The sequence below is a fragment of the Schistocerca nitens genome, chromosome 3 (assembly GCF_023898315.1).
Source record: "Schistocerca nitens isolate TAMUIC-IGC-003100 chromosome 3, iqSchNite1.1, whole genome shotgun sequence".
In the NCBI taxonomy this organism is placed as follows: domain Eukaryota; kingdom Metazoa; phylum Arthropoda; class Insecta; order Orthoptera; family Acrididae; genus Schistocerca; species Schistocerca nitens.
Genome location: NC_064616.1, coordinates 921701471 through 921718957, shown reverse-complemented (window position 1 = coordinate 921718957; position 17487 = coordinate 921701471).

Sequence of the window (17487 nt, the reverse complement as noted above, 5' to 3'; positions counted from 1 at the left end):
GTCGGCGGAAGGTGCACGTGCCCGTCGACCTGGGACCGGACCGCAGCGACGCACGGATGCACGCCAAGACCGTAGGATCCTACGCAGTGCCGTAGGGGACAACACCGCCACTTCCCAGCAAATTAGGGACACTGTTGCTCCTGGGGTATCGGCGAGGAACATTCGCAACCGTCTCCATGAAGCTGGGCTACGGTCCCGCACACCGTTAGGCCGTCTTCCGCTCACGCCCCAACATCGTGCTGCCCGCCTCCAGTGGTGTCGCGACAGGCGTGAATGGAGGGACGAATGGAGACGTGTCGTCTTCAGCGATGAGAGTCGCTTCTGCCTTGGTGCCAATGATGGTCGTATGCGTGTTTGGCGCCGTGCAGGTGAGCGCCACAATCAGGACTGCATACGACCGAGGCACACAGGGCCAACACCCGGCATCATGGTGTGGGGAGCGATCTCCTACACTGGCCGTACACCACTGGTGATCGTCGAGGGGACACTGAATAGTGCACGGTACATCCAAACCGTCATCGAACCCATCGTTCTACCATTCCTAGACCGGCAAGGGAACTTGCTGTTCCAACAGGACAATGCACGTTCGTATGTATCCCGTGCCACCCAACATGCTCTAGAAGGTGTAAGTCAACTACCCTGGCCAGCAAGATCTCTGTATCTGTCCCCCATTGAGCATGTTTGGGACTGGATGAAGCGTCGCCTCACGCGGTCTGCACGTCCAGCACGAACGCTGGTCCAACTGAGGCGCCAGGTGGAAATGGCATGGCAAGCCGTTCCACAGGACTACATCCAGCATCTCTACGATCGTCTCCATGGGAGAATAGCAGCCTGCATTGCTGCGAAAGGTGGATATACACTGTACTAGTGCCGACACTGTGCATGCTCTGTTGCCTGTGTCTATGTGCCTGTGGTTCTGTCAGTGTGATCATGTGATGTATCTGACCCCAGGAATGAGTCAATAAAGTTTCCCCTTCCTGGGACAATGAATTCACAGTGTTCTTATTTCAATTTCCAGGAGTGTATTTTCTAAGGTAAGTCGTAGGGTCAGTATTGCCTCCCGTCTTCCAACATTTCTGCAGAATCCAAACTGATCTTCTCCGAGGTTGGCTTCTACCAGTTTTTCCATTCGTCTGTAAAGAATTCGTGTTAGTATTTTGCAGTAGTGACTTATTAAAGTGATAGTTCGGTAATTGTCACATCTGTCAACACCAGCTTTCTTTGGGATTGTAATTATTATATTCTTCTTGAAGTCTGAGGGTATTTCGCCTGTCTCATACATCTTGCTCACCAGATGGTAGAGTTTTGTCAGGACTGGCTCTCCAAAGGCCGTCACTAGTTCCAATGGAATGTTGTCTACTGCCAGGGCCTTGCTTAGACTCAGGTCTTTCAGTGCTCTGTCAAACTCTTCACGCAGTATCGTAACTCCCATTTCATCTTCATCTACATCCTCTTCCATTTCCATAATATTGTCCTCTATATACTCCTTCCACCTTTCTGCTTTCCCTTCTTTGCTTGGAACTGGGTTTCCATCTGAGCTCTTGAAATTCATACAAGTGGTTCTCTTTTCTCCAAAGGTCTCTTTAATTTTCCTGTAGGCAGTATCCATCTTACCCCTAGTGAGATAAGCCTCTACAGTGTAATATAAATGAACAACAAAAAAGGACAACAATAAGAGAATAAAAAGGGCACCCATAGAAAAATATAAAATGAAATAGTTAACAAAAATAAATTGTATTTGACATGTAAGTAAAATCTACTAGCGAACGAAAGTTAATTTTAGTGAAACATAATGGACAACAACCCATATGAAAAAAAAGGAATTAGTTACCATAAGAAAATTGTATTGCAAATGTTACTATAATGTTTGGCCAATAAACAAGAACAAACATTAGATAACAAAAAAGTAATTAGTTAACAAAGGTAAATTGTGTTGTTATTGTAACTAAAATGTATTAGTTAATGAAAGTAAATCTCAGTAAAATATAAATGGACAACGAAATATGGACAACAATAAGATAATCAGAAAATAAAAAAGAAATAGTTTACAAAGGTAAATTGTATTGTAACTGTAAGTAAAATGTATTAGTTTACAAAAGTAAAACTTAGTAAGATATAAATGGTCAACGAAAAGGACTACAATAAGAATATAAAAAATTAATTAATTAACAAATATAAGTTGTATTCTTAACATAAGTAAATGTGTTAGTTAACAAAAGAAAATTTTAGTAATATATAAATGGACAGCAAAAAGGGACACCAATAAGAAAATAAAAAATGAAATAGTTAACAAAGGTAAATTGTATTGTTAATTTAACTTACATGTATTACTTAACAATATTAAAATATTGTAAAATATAAATGGACAACAATAAGAAAATAAGAAAAGGTATAGTTAACAACAGTAAAATGTATTGTTAATGTCGGTAAAATGTATTTCTTATCTAAATGAAATTTTAGTAAAATATAATTTGACAACAATAAGAAAATAAAAAATGAATTAGTTAACAAAGGTAAATTGTCTATTAATGTAAGTAAAATATATTAGTTAACAAAAGTAAATTTTAGTAAAATATAAATGGGCACCAAAAAGAAAATTATAATTAATCTTATAACTAAGTTAAATTCTATTGTTAATGTAAGCAAAATGTATAAGTTAACAGAAAAAATTGATTTAAATATATATGAACAACAAAAAACAACAATGAGAACTTAATAAATGGAATAGTTTACATAGATAATTGTATTCTTAATGTACTTAAAATGTATTAGTTAACATAAGTACATCTTAGTAGAAAATAAATGGACAACAAAAAGGACAACAATAATAAATAAAAAATTAATTTGATGACCAAGATAAGTTGTATTGTTAATGCAACTAATATGCATTACTTATCAAAATTCAATTTTAATAAAATATAAGTGGATAGCAAAAAATGAGCAACGTTAAGAAAATAAAAACTGAATTAGTAAACGAAAATAAATTGTATTGTTAATGTAGAATAAGAAAGGAAATGAATAAGTTAATGAAGGTATTCTGAGTGTAAATAAAATGCATTAGTTAACGAATGAAAATCTTACTGAAATATAAATGATCAACAATAATAGAATATAAAATGAATTATTTAACAAAGATCAATTGTATTGTTAATATTAGTAAAATGTATTATTTAACAAATGTATATTTCAGAAAAATAAAAATGGACAACAAAAAATGAACAACATTATGACCATAAAAAAGAATTAATTAGCAAAGGTAAATTATATTGATAAAGTAAGAAAAATGTATTAGTTAATAAAAAGGTAGTTTTAGTAATATATAAATGGACAACAATATGATAAAATGTATTAGTTAAGAAAGCTAAATTGCGTTGTTAATATAAGTAAAATGTGTCTGTTAAGAAAAAAAAATTTTTGTAAAATTTAAAAAGACAACAAAAAATGGACAACAATAAGAAAAAAATGAATTAGTTAAGAAAGTTAAATTGTATTGTTATGTGTATAAAATGTATTTGTTAATAGGAGTAAATCTTAGTAAAATATAAATAGTTAACAAAAAGGCCAATAATAAAAGAAAATAAAGATTTATTTCGTTAATAAAGGTAAATTGTATAGTTACTGTAAGTAAAATGTGTTAGTTAACATACTAAATTTTAACAAAATATACATGCACAACAAAAAATCTACAACAATAAGAAAATAAAAATGAATTAGTTATAAAGGTAAAATGAGTTGTTAAGAGAAGTAAAATGTATTCATTAACAATTGTAAATTGAATTAAAATATAAATGGCTAATAAAAATTGAATTGCATAACAAACGTATGTTCTATTGTCAATGTAAGTCAATTGTATTAGTTAATAAAGTTAATTTTAGTAAAATATAAATGAACTACAAAATATAGACAACAATGAGAAAATAAAAAATGAATTAGTAAATGAAGTTAAATTGTATTGTTAACGTAATAAAAATATATTAGTCAACAAATGTAAATTTTAGTGTAATATAAATGGACAACAAAAAGGACAACAATACGAAAATAATAAAAGGAATTAATAAATAAAAGTAAATTGTGTTGTTAATGAAGTAAAATGTATTGGTTAACAAAAGTAAACTTTAGTAAAACATAGTAGAACAAAATAAGGTGATAAAAAATGAAGTTGTTAACAAAGGTAAATTGAACTGTTCCTGCAAGTAAAACGTAAGATGATTTAGTTAACAAAAGTTAATTTTATTGTTAATGTAACTAAAATGAACAGGTTAACAAAAGTTATTTAAATAAATATAAATGTACAACAAGAAATGGACAACAACAAGAAAATTAAAAATGAATTATTTAACAAGGGTGAATTGTATTGTTAAAGTAAGTAACATATATCAGTTAACAAAAGTAAATTTTTGTGATATATAAATAGACAACACAACAAACACAACAATAGGAAAAATGAATAGGTTAACAAAGGTTAATTGTATTGTCAATGTAAGAAAGTAAGTCAGTTAATGAAAGAAAATTTTAGTAAAATATAAATGGGAAACAAAAATGGGCAACAATGAGAAAATAAAAAGTTGAGTAGTTGGTAAATGTAAATTCTATTGTTAATGTAAAATAAAGTATTACTTAAGTACAGTTAATTTAAGTAAAATATTAGTACAGAACCAAACAGCTACAACTATAAGAAAATAAAAATGAATTAGTTACAAGGGAGAAATGTACTGTTAAGTAAAATGTATGAGTTAACATAAGTAAAATTTTGTAATTTATAAATGGCCGATAAAAAAATAACATAATAAAAATGTACTAGTTCATAAAGTCAATTTGCATTGTTCATGTAGCTAATTTCTATTAGTTACCGATAGTAAATTTTAGTCAAATTTAAATGGACCAAATAAAACGAATAAAAGTAAGAAAATAAACTATGGAATAGTTAACAAAGGTGAATTATACTGTTAATGTAAGTATAAAGAATTAGTTAACAAAAGTAAATCGTAGTAAAATAAAAATGGAGATTAACGGACATCAATAAGAACATAAAAAATGAATTAGTTAACAAAGTTAAGTTGTATTGTTAATGTAAGTAAAATGTATTAGATAACAAAAGTAAATTTTAGTACAATAAAAATGGATAGCAAAAAAGAGCAACACTAAGATTATAGAATTTGAATTAGTTAATGAAGGTAAATTGAATAGATAATGTAAGTAGAATGTATTAGTTAACACCACTAAATTTAGAAAATAATATTAATACACAACTACAAATCTAATCAATAAGTAAATAAAAATGTATTTGTCAAAAAGGTAATTGTGTTGTTAAGGTAAGTAAAATGTATTCATTAACTTACGGAAATTGTATTAAAATCAAGACGACCTATAAAAAAGAAAGAAGTTTGATAATAAAAAGTTAATTAGGTAACAAAGGTAAGCTGTATTGTTAATGTAACTAAAATGTATTAGTTAATGAAAGTAAATTTCAGTAAAATATAAATGGGTAACGAAAAGTGGCAAGAATAAGAAAATTTAAAATGAAATAGTTTACAAAGGGAAATTGTAATCTTAATGTAGGTAAAGTCTATTTCTTTTCAAAATTAATTTTTAGTAAAAGATATATGACAACAATAAGAAAATAAATAATGAATTAGCTAACAAAGGTTAATTGGATTGTTAGTGTGAGTAAAATGTATTAGTTAAAAAAGTAAATTGTAGTAAAATATAAATGAACACCAATAAGAATATTACAATTAATATGTTACCAAAGATAAATTGTATTGTTAATGTAAGTAAAGTGTATTAGTCAAGAGAAGAAAATTTTATTAAAGTATAAATGGACAACAAACGAATTAGTTAAGAAGGGTAAATTGTCTTGTAGTGTAAGTAAAGTGTATTGGTTAGCAAAAGTATTTTCTGTAAAATATAAATGGACAACAAAAAATGGACAACAATAAAAAAAATGAATTAGTTAACAAAATGAAATAGTTTCGTTAGTGTAAGTGAAAGCACTATTTAAAAATAGTAAATTTTAGTAAAACATTAATGGACAACAAAAAATGGACAATATTAAGAAAATAAAAGATGATTAGTTAACAAAGATAAATTATATTGTTAATGTAACTAAAATGTAATAGTTAACAAAAGTAAAATAAAAAAATTTAATTGACAAAAAAAGGACAATAATTAGAAAATAAAAGATGAATTTGTTAACAATGGTGAATTGTATTATTAATTGATAAGTGTACAAAAATTAATTTAAGTAAAATATAAATCGACAGCAATAATTGGAAAACAAAATAAAAATACAAAATGAATTAGTTAAAATAGTTAAATTATATTTTTAATGCAACTAAAATGTATTAATTAAGAAATCAAAATTTTTGTATAATTTATATGGACAACAAATAATGACAATTATAAGGAAGTAAAAAATGACTTAGTTAACAAAAGTAAATTGTATTGTTATTGCAAGTAAAACATATTTCTTAACAACAATAAGAAAACGAAACATCAATTAGTTAACAAAGGTAAATTGTATTGTTAATGTAGGTAAGATGTATTTCTTATCAAATGTCAATTTTAGTAAAATATATTTGGAAAACAATAAGAAGATAAAAAATGAATTAGTTGACAAAGGTAAATTATATTGGAATTGTTTTTGTAAAATTTAAATGGTAAGCAAAAAAGGACATCTATAAGAAAATAAAAAATGACATAGTTAACGAAGGTAAATTGTATTGCTCAAATAAGTAAAATGTATTAGTGAAAAGAAGTTAATTAAAGTAAAATATAAATGGACAATAATAACTGCAACAATAATAAAAATAAATAAATTAGGTAATAAAATATATTAGTTAACAAAAGTAATTTTTAGAAGTATATGAAAGGACAGAAACAGAAAATTATAAAATGAAATAATTAACAAAGATAAACAGTATTGGTCATGTAAGTAAAATGTACTATTGAACAAAAGTTAATTTTTGTAAAACATAAATGGACTAAAACAAATGAATCAAAATAAGATAATAAAATATTGATTAGTTAACAAAAGTAAATTGTATTGTTAATGTAACTAAAATGCTTTAATTAAGAAATGTAAATTTTATTATAATATAGATGGACAACAGAAAAGGACAACAACAAGAAAGTAAAAAAGGATTAGTTAACTAATGTAATTTGTATTGTTAATGCAAATAATGTGTTAGTTAACAAAATAAAATTTTAGTTAACTATAAAGGGACAACATTAAGAAACTAAAAAATCAATTACTGAGCAAAGGTAAATTGTATTGTTATTGTAAATAAAATGTAATAATTAACAACAATAAATGTTAGTAAAATATCGATGGACAACAAAAAATGGAGAACAATAATAGCAAAGAAAATGAATAAGTTCACCAAAGTTAATTGTTTAGCTAATGTAAGTTAATGCATTAGTTAACAAAAGTAAATTTTTGTAATATATTAATAGACAAAAAATACGGACAACAATAAGGAAAAAATGAATTACTTAACAAAGCTAAATTGTATTCATAATGTAAGTAAAAAGTATTAGTTAACAGTTGTTAATTATAGTACAATATATATAGTCAACAAAAAAACTACAATACCAACAAAATAAAACGAATTAGTTAACAAAGGTAAATTGTATTGTTATTGTAAGAAAATGTGTTAATTAACGATTGAAAGTTTTAGTAAGATATAAATGGACAATAAGTAATGGACAACAATAAGAAAATAAAAAATGAATTAGTTAACAAAAGTATATTGTTTTGTTAATGTTATTGAACTAAAGTAAAACTTAGTAAAATATAAATGGGCAACAAAAAAGGACAACAATAAGTAAATAAAAAATGAAATCGTTAATAAAGGTAAATTGTATTGTTAATGTAAGTAAAATGTAATAGTTAACAATAGTAAATTGTAGTAAAATATAAATACAGAACAAAAAATCTATTACAAGAACAAAATAAATAATAGATTAAAAGTGATATGTATTGTTAAGGTAAGTGAAATGAGTAAGTGAACAAATGTAAAAACGAGCAATATATAAACGGCTGATATAAAAGGAAACAATTAGATAGTAGAAAATGGATTATTTAACAAAGTTAATTTTGTATTGTTAAAGTAACTAAAATGTATTATATAATGAAAGTAAATTTTAGTCAAATATAAGTGGAAAACAAAAAAAGGACTCTAATAAGAAAATAAAAAATGAATTAGTTAATCAAAGGTAATTTGTATTGTTAATATGATTAAAATGTATTAGTAAATTTTAGTAAAATAGAAATGGACAACAATAAAGGACAACAACATGAAAATAGAAAATAAATTAGTTAACAAAAGTAAATTGCATTTTTAATGCATGTAAAATGTATTAGTTAACAATAGTAAATTTTAGTAAAATATAAATGAACAACAAAAAATCTCCAAAATTAAGATAATAAATATTGAATAAAACAAAAAAGTAAACTGTATTGTTAAGGTAAGTTAAATATATTACTTAACAAAAGTAAATTGTAGTAAAATATAAATGGTCGACAAAAAATCTACAACAATAAAAAAAACTAATTTCTAATTGTTGTCCTATTTTGGTGTCCATTGATATTTTACTAAAATGTACTTTAGGTAACTAATTCATTTTACCTACATACACAATACAATTTAAGTTTTTATTTACTTCATTCATTATTTTCTCATTGTTGTAGATATTTTGTTGTCTATTAAATTTTAGTGATATTTACAGTTGTTAACTAATATATTTTCTTAGATAGAAAAGACATGTAATTATTCTTAACTCATTCAATTTCTATTATCATATATTTGTCCTTTTTGTTGTTCATATATATATTTTTAAATTGTACTTTTATAACTAATACATTTTACTTACATTAAGAAAAAATCTACCTTTGTTAATTAATTCATTTTTACTATCGTATTTTGTCTTTTGTTAACCATTTATATTTTACTAAAATTTTATTTTGTTAACTAATACATTTCTCTGACATTTGCAATATCATTTACCTTTGTTATATAATACATTTTTTATTTTCTTATTGTTGTCATTGTGAGTGCATTTGTATTTAACTAAAATTTACTTTTGTTGACATATAGATTTTACTTACAAAACAATACAATTTACCTTTTGTTAACTAATTCATTTTTTTGTTTTGTTATTGTTATCTAAGCTTTGTTGTCGTTTTATATTTTACAAAAACTTACCTGTGTTAACTAATACATTTTACTTGTATTCGCAAGACAAATTACCATTGTTAACTAATTATTTTTTTAGTATCTTATTGTTCTCCTTTTTTGTTGTCCATTTATATTTTACTAAAACTTATTTTTGTTAACTAATACATTATACTTTCATTAACAATGCAATTTATCTGTGTTAGCAATTTTTTTTATTTTTTTGTTGTTGTCCATTTACATTTTACTAAAATTAAATTTTGTTAACTAATACATTTCAATACACAAAGAATACTGTACACCTTTGTTAATGGACAACATAAAGAAATTAAAAAATGAATTATTTAATAAAGGTGAATTCTATTGTTAATGTAAGTAAAATGCAATAATTAACAAAAGTAAATTTTAGTACAGTATTGTAGAACAACAATTAATGATCAACAATAAGAAAATAAAAATGATTTGGTTAACAAAGGTATATTACATTATGAATGTAAGTAAAATGTAGTAGGCAACAAAAGTAAATTTTAGTAAAATATAAAACGACACCAAAAAATGACAAAAATAAGAACAAAAAAAACTAAATAGTTAACAAATGTAAATTGCACTGTTAATGTAAGAAAAATGTATTAGTTCACAATAGTAGATCTCAGTGAAATATAAAATGGATTACAAAAAGGGTCACCAATAAGAAAATAAAGAAAGACTAAGTTAACAAAGGAAAATTGTGTTGTTATTGTAAGTAAAATATATTAGTTATCAAAAGTGAATTTTAAAAGAATATAAATGGACAACAAAAAAAGATAACAACAAGAAAAGAAAACTATTTAAAATGGTAAATTGAATTGTTAATGTAAGATAAATTTATTAGTTCACAAAAATCAATTCTAGTAAAATATAAATGGACAACAAAAAATGTACAACATTATGAAAAAAATGAAACAGTTAAGAAACGTAAACTGTATTTTTAATGTAAGTAAAATGTATTAGTTACCCACAGTAAATCTTAGTAAAATATAAATGGACAACAAAAAAGGTCAACAAAAAGAAAAAGAAAATGACTAAGTTAACAAAGGTAAATTGTATTGTTAATGTAAGTAAGATGGATTACTTAACAAAAGTTAGTTATAGTTAAATATAAATGGACGGCAAAAAAGGGCATCATTAAAATAATAAAAAATTATTTATATAACAAAGGTAACTTATATTCTTAATGTAAGTAAAATGTATTAGTTAACGAAACAAAATTTTAGTAAAATGTAATAGGGCAACATAAAATGACCAACAATTAGACAAGAGAAATTATTTAGTTAACAAATGTAATTTGTATTTTGAATGTAAGTAAAATATAATAGTTAAGACAAGTAAATTTTAGTAAAATGTAAATGGACAGCAAAAAATGGACAAACAATAAGAAAATAGAAAATGAATTAGTTAATAAAAATAAATTGTATTGGTAATGTAAGTTAAATGTGTTAGATAACAAAGTAAATTTTAGTAAACTATAAGTGCACAAGTATTAGAAAATACAATAGAGTTAATTAAAAAAGGTAAATTATATTCTTAGTGTAAGTGAAATGTATAAGTTAAAAAAAGAATATTTTAGTAATACCTAAATGGACAAAAACATATGCAACAATAAGAAAAAATGTGACTATGTTAACCAATGTAAAATGTATTGTTAATGTAACTAAAATGTATTTGTTAACAAAAGGAAATTTTAGTAAAATATAAATGGACAACAAAATATGAACAAAAATAAGAAAATTATAAAAAATTAAATAACGAAGGTAGATTGTATTGTTAATATAAGTAAAATGTATTAGTTGTCAAAAGTAAATTTTAGTAGAATAATAATGGACAAAAAAATTGACAACAATAAGAAAATTTAAAAAGAATTAGTTAACAAACGAAAATTGTATTGTTAATGTAAGAAAATGTATTAGTTACAAAAGTAACTTTTAGTTAATTGTAAATGGATAAAAATGACAACAATAAGAAAGTAAAAAATGGAATTTTAAATGCGAACATTTTCTTTTTTTTTTAGGTTAGGCTTTACCGTGACTGTTACTGACATTAAATGAAACAACAAGTTTACTGTTACCAGTCACCGTTTTATTTATTTCCACAACGCGTTTCAAAGGTTTAAACCTCCATCATCGGGTGGATTAACATTAGTATTACATTTGTGTGTGTGTTGTGTTACGATTTTTGGAGGAACTTGTGGCACTACCTAGTGGAGAAACGAGACACTATTTCAGAATATGGTTTAGGATTACTTTTGACGAAAAATTAAACTGATACCTAATGGTAAACGTTAAATAAGTAAACTGCAGTACCTATACGAACCTTGCACCCAGCAAATTCCAGACGCCATTTTTTTTACAAATGTGTCACTATATATGTGATGTGTTACGACAGCAAAAGGAACCTGTGACTAATTCATTTTTTAATTCGTTATTGTTATCCATTCCTTTTATCCATTTATATTCTACTAAAATTTACTTTGGTAACTAATACATTTTACTTACATTAAAAATACAATTTATTTTTGTTAACTCCTTCATTTTTTTATTTTCATTTTGTTGTCCTTTTTTGTTGTCCATTAATATTTTTATAAAATTTACTTTTGTTACCTAACTATTGTACTTACTTTAATGCTACAAATTACTTTTGTTACGAAATTCATTTTATATTTTCTTACTGTTATCGTTTTTTTGCATTTATATTCTATTAAAATTTACTTTTGTTAACAAATAGATGTTACTCACACTAACAAAAAATTTATCTTTGTTAAGTAATTAATTTTTTATTTTCTTATTCTCGTCCGTTTTTATATTCCATTTATATTTTACAAAGATTTACTTTTGATAACTAATAAATTTTACATACATTAACCATACAATTTACCTTTGTTAACTACTTCATTTTTATTTACTTATTGTTGTCCATTTATATTATACTAAAATTGCCTTTTGTTAACAATTAGATTTTACTTACACTAACAATACAGTTTACCTTTGTTAACTAATTCATTTTTTATTTTCTAATTATTGTCCTTTTTTGTTTTCCATTTCTATTTTACTGAGATTTACGTTTGTTAGCTAATTCCTTTCTACATACATTAACAGTAGAATTTACCTTTGTTAACTATTTCACTTTTTTTCTTATTGCTGTCCTTTTTCGTTGACCTTTTATATTTTACAAAGGTTCACTTATGTTAAATAATACATTTTTCTTACATCAACAATACAATATAGCTTTGTTAACTAATTCATTTCCTTCTTATTGCTGTCAATGTTTTGTTATCCATTTATATATTACTAAAATTTACTTTAGTTAACAAATACATTTTACTAAAATTAACAATTCAATTTACCTTTGTTAACTAATTCACTTTTCATTTTCTTATTGTTGTCCATTTTTTGTTGTCCATTTATTTTTTTTAAAATTTTCTTTTCTTGACTTTTACATTTTAGTTACATTAAGAATACAATTTACCTTTGTTAACTAATTCAGTTTTATTTAACTATTGTTTTCCATACTTTGTTGTCCATTCACATTTTAATAAAATTTAATTTTGTTAACTAATACATTTTAATTACACAAAAACAATCGTGTACTCTTGGCAGCTGTCAATATTTATGGTAAATATTAGGTGTGTGAGTGTGTGTGTGTGTGTGTGTGTGTGTGTGTGTGTGTGTGTGTGTGTGTGCGTGTGCGTGTGAGTGTGTGTGTGCATTTTATGAGTGTAGGCAGTCACTGAAAATGGAGATGATACTATTGTAAATATTGTCATTTTTGTCATTTAAGATAGATTCTGGTTGTTTCATTTGATGTTTGTATATACATCACATGTATTTAATTGAATTTTTATTTTCTTATTGTTGTAGATTTTTTTGTCCCCTTAGATTTTAACCTAAATTTACTATTGATGACTAATATGTTGTATTACATTAAAAATACAATTCACCATTGATAACTAACTCATTTTTTAGTTTCTAATTGTGGTCCTTTTTGTTGTCCATTTACATTTTACTAAAATTTTCTCTTGTTAACTAATACAGTATACATACATTAGCAATAGAATTAGCTTTGTTGACTAATTCATTTTTTACGTTTTTATGTTTTCCAATTTCTTGTTGTACATTTATATTTTACTAAAATTTACTTTCATTAACAAATAAATAATACTTACATTTATGATACACTTTACTTTTAGTAACTAATTCATTTTTATTTGCTCTTCTTATCCATTTTTTGTTGTCCAATTATATTTTACTAAAATGTGCTTTTGTTAACTAAAACATTTTACTTACATTATCATGACAATTTTCCATTGTTAACTAGTTAATTTTTTATGTTCTTAAAGTTGTCAATTTTTTGTTGCCCATTTATATATTACTAAAATTACTTTTTATAATAAATTCATTTTACTCACATTTAGAATACCATTTACCTTTGTTAACTACTTATTTTTTTATTTTCCTATTGTTACCGATGTGTTGTGGTCCATTTATGTATCACTAAAATTAACTTTCGTTCACTAGTACATTTTACTTATATGACCAATACAATTTATCTTTGTTGACTATTTCATTTAATATTTTTTATTGGTGCCTTTTTGTTCTTTTATATATTTCTAAAAATTAATTTTGTTAACTGAGATATTTTTCTTAAATGAGCAATAAAATTTATCTTTGTTAACTAATTCATTTCTTATTCTCTTATTGTTGTTCTTCTTTGTTGTTCATTTATATTACACTAAAATTTAGATTAATTAACTAATACATTTTACTCACATTAACAATACAGTTTACCTTTGTTGACATTTTCTTTTTTTATTTTCGTATTGTTGTCCATTTATGTTTTACTAAAATTAACTTTTGTTTACTAGTACATTTTACATACGTGAACAATACAAATTATCTTAGTTAACTATTTAATTTTTTGTTTTCATATTGGTGTCCTTTTTTTCTCCATCTATACTTTACTAAAATAAAACCTTTGTTAACTAATACATTTTACTAACATTAACAATACAATTGACTTTTGTTAAATGATTCATTTTATATTTTCTTACTGTTGACCATTTAAAATTTTCTAAAATTGCTCTTGTTAACTAATACATTTTAGTTACATTAAACAATATAAATTATCTTTATTTATGAAATCATTTTTTATTTTCTTAATGTTGTCCATTTTTGTTGTCCATTTATACATTTTACTAAAATTTACTTTGGTTAACTAATACATTTTACTTGCATTAACAATGTAATTTACCTTTCTTCGCTAATTCATTTTTATTTTCTTTATATAGTCCATTTATAAGTTTGCTTTTGTTAACGAATACATATTTGTTATTTTAACAATACAAGTTACCTTTCTAACTATTTGGTTTTTTACTTTCCTTTTGCTGTCCATTTTTCGTTGTCCATTTATATTTTTCTGAAACTTACTTTCATTACTAAAAGTTTTTTGTTACAATATGAATTCAATTTTCCTTTGTTAACTAATTCATTTTTTTTCTTATTGTGGCACATTCTTTTGTTACCCATTTAAATTTTTTTAAATTTACTTTTGTTATCGAATTCATTTTACTTGCCCTAAACAACACAATTTACCTTTTTAACTAATTCGTCCTTTTTTCTTATTGCTGTAAATTATTTGTTGTGTTTTTTAAATTTTTCTAAGAGTTACTTTTGTTAACTAACACATATTACTTGCACTAATAATACAATTTTTCTATGTTAACTTAGTCTTTCTTATTTTCGTATTGTTGACCCTTTTTTTTATCCATTTTATGTTTCATTGAGATTTACTATTCTTAACTAATACATTTAACTTACATTAAATGTGCAATTTACATTTCTTAACTATTTAGTTTTTTTGTTCTTATTGTTGTCATTTTTTGGCGTCGTTTTATATTTTACTAAAATTTACTTTGGTTGACTAATACATTTTACTTACATTCCCAATATAATATACCTTTATTAATCAAATCATTTTTATTTTCTTATTGTTCTACATTATTTGTTGTCCTACAATACTGTACTAAAATTTACTTTTGTTAATTTTTACATTTTACTTACATTAACAATAGAATTTACCTTTGTTAAATAATTCATTTTACATTTTCTTTATGTTCTCCATTAACAAAGGTGAACTGTATTCTTTGTGTATAAGAAATGTATTAGTTAACAACATTTAATTTTAGTAAAATGTAAATGGACAACAATAAAAAAATAAAAAATAAATTTGTGAACAAAGATAAATTGTATTGTTAATGTAAGTAAATTGTATTAGTTAACGAAAGAAAATTTTAGTAAAGTTTCAACTGACAACAAAAAATTAACAACATTAAGAATGTAAATATGAATTAGTCAACAAAGGTATATTGTATTGTTAATGTAAGTAAAATGTATTAGTTAACAAAAGTAAATTTTAGTAACATGTAAATAGAAAAAAAGGACAACAATAAAAAGTAAAAAATGAAATAGTTAATAAGGATTAATTGTATTGTTTATGTAATTAAAATGTCTTAGTTAACAAAAGTAAATTATAGTACAATAGAAATGGACAACAAAAGAAACATCACCATTAAGAAAATAAAAATTAATTATTTAACAATGGTAATATATATTATAAATGTAAGTAAAATGAATTAGATAACAAAAGTAATTTTTAGTATAATATAAATGAACAACAAAAAATAGACAACAATAAGAACATATGTAATTGATTAGTTAACAAAAGAAAATTGAAATGTTAATGTAAGTAAAATATATGAGTCTACAAAAGTACATTTTAGTAAAATATAATTGGACAAAAAATGGATAACAAAAGAAAATAAAAATGAATTAGTTACCAAAGGTAGATTCTATTGTTAACGTGCATAAAATATTAACAAAAGTAAAGTTGCATGAACCTGAAACAGACAACATTGTAAATGTAAGTATTATTTATTAGTTAATGAAAGTAAATTTTTGTTATATATTAATGTACAACAAAAATGTGCAAAAATAAGAATGTAAAAGATGAATTATTTAACAAAGGTAAATTCTATTGATAATGTAAGTAATTAGTATTGGTTAACATTAGAAAATTTTAGTAAAATATAAATGAGGAACAAAAAAAGGAAACAGTTGGAAAATTAGAAATGAGTTAGTTATCAATGGTAAATTGTATTATAAATGTAAGTAAAACATTTTAGTTAAAATCTAAATGGACAACAATAATCTACAAAAATTAGAAAATAAAAATTTATTAAATAAAACAGTAAATTGTGTTGTAAAGGTAAGTAAAATGTATTAGTAACAGAGGTAAATTTTAGTAAATTATAAAACGACAGCAAGAAAATAAAAAATGAATTATTTACAAAGGAGATTGTATTGTTAATGTAGGTAAAATATTAACAAAGGTAAAGTTGCTGTGGTCGATCTGTAGAACTTCTTCTCCCTAAGATAGCTGCATATCGACGCCACGTGACGTGTGGTGGCGCCCCCTATGATATCCATATAAGCAGCGGCCCCAGCTCCTAGCAGCCAGTGTTTGACTCACCTCGGAAGATGTTCTCCGTAGTTGAGAACGAAACGTCAGGGAGAAGAAGTTCTACAGATCGACCACGGCGACTTAGCCCAGAAGTGTTTACTGATGAAGACGCTGGCCGTGAAACCCTACATGGAATGATTCGACGCCTCTACGGGGAGGAAATGTCAACTAGGGTACGACGACTGGAGAACCTACGCATGAAGAAAGGTCAACAACTTTGCTCACTCACTTTTCTGCTACACTGTCGTGATACCGGTATAGTTCCCAAGTTTTTAAAAGTGAGAAGAATGTTTCATTCGGCACAAGCTAACCGTATTTACTCTCGTATGGAACTGGCATTACTACATGAGCGGATACATGAGAGACGACGAGGACTGGCGGTATGTGATGGTCAACTGCTAAATCTTCATTTACTTATTAGCAATACTATGCAGTTTTGTCATTGGAACAAAGTGGACAGTTTAACATTTAGACCTATGGAGATTAGTGCAGAAGTGTCTTCCAATAGGCAGAAGGAGAAGTTTGATCGTCTACAAGAGGGTCGACAGGAAACACTGATTCCAAACAATTCCCAAACGGTTATTAATTTATCGGAAAAAGAATTGTCTAAGGAAGAATTTTCTGTTCTGTCTAAAGGAAGGAATTTTGCAATAACTCCATCCAAGATTCCTATGGAGGACATTATTGCTAATATAGAGGCAGGAATTTGTCAGTTACCATCATATTCTGCTGATGAAATTAGAATGGTAACCTCCAGGAT